This window comes from Rhagoletis pomonella, unplaced genomic scaffold (assembly GCF_013731165.1).
Source record: "Rhagoletis pomonella isolate Grant_MI unplaced genomic scaffold, Rhpom_1.0 Rhpom_scaffold_00004, whole genome shotgun sequence".
NCBI classification, from domain to species: Eukaryota; Metazoa; Arthropoda; class Insecta; order Diptera; family Tephritidae; genus Rhagoletis; species Rhagoletis pomonella.
In genome coordinates this window covers 23958301-23959531 of record NW_023458558.1, presented here as the reverse complement: position 1 = coordinate 23959531, position 1231 = coordinate 23958301, and positions in this window count along the sequence as shown.

The window sequence follows — 1231 nt, the reverse complement described above, 5'->3', positions numbered from 1 at the left end:
TGGCGATATAATCTCTTTTACCCTCTTTTGGGATAAAGATTACCCGCGTTCTTCGCCACAGCTGTTGAATGTTATCCAGGTACAGTGTTAGTTAGTGTTCTCTCCACCCTGTTGCAGCATGACTGGCCGGACGCCATCCACCCCTGCTGCTTTAAATCGCTCAAACGAACCCAGCGCCCATCCGACTGAATTCTGGGTGAATATACTTCTGGCCAGTTTGCAGTCAAATGGTCGCACCTGGCATCTGGCTCCAGTTCAATGGGAGTGGCCTCCGGAAAGTGTGCCTCAAGCAGAGTGGCAGCTCTCTTTAGCAAGCTTCTAGTGTAGGTGCCATCACTGCGTTTTAGCTAGAACATTGTGTAGCCTCGCAGCTGCGGGGTATTCGAAATACCTTCACAGAAGGTTCTAAAACTGGCTCTCTTCACCTTCCTAATCTCCTTGCAGCCTCCCCAGCGCTTGGCCTTGTTGAAGAGTTTGCGTACCTCTTTCCGGAGCGCTGAGAGCTCCCTTGACCACCACGCGGTTTTGCTCGCCACGTTTGGTTTGGTTTCGGGGGCAGCTATAGTTATTTTCTAGCGAAATACAGCCATCTCTTCAATGTTCCCTCTCTAAACCCGTTAGGTTTAAAGCTAAAAGCTTTCTATATTTATCCCTGTTAGTGTTTCTGAGGTTCCTCATCGGAGCGTAAGCCTTGACCTCCGCTCCCAGCAAGAATTGGATAATTCTATGGTCTGACATGGTGGGCTCCGTGGACACCCGCCATTGTTTGACCAGATCGTTACCCATATTGTTGCTGACGGTCATGTTACAAATTATTTGTTTTTAATTTTTTTCGTTTTTGGAGAACCATAAAACTAGTTTTTATTAGGTGCGTTCGTTTAAAATCTCCAGCAGAAACCAACCAACTGCCAAATTCCGGCGAAATGTCATCTGTTCTCTCACAAGAGGGAAATATCCAAAATAGTACGCGAACAGAAAATTTGCAGAAACTTGCAAGTTAGACGAACAGCTGATATAATTTTTTGTTTACATACAAAAGTGTAAAATTTAAAACGTACGAAAAGTCGTCGCAAAGTGTTATTCTGACACAGTTTATTGATTAAACAAATAACTACTTATTTCTTACAAGTTTAATTAGTCGCATTTTGTAAGTTTTATCTTCCAAACCATCAAATTCAATTTTTTGATTTGCGTAAATGCCAACCAGCTGTTTTTGATCAGCTGTTTCCCT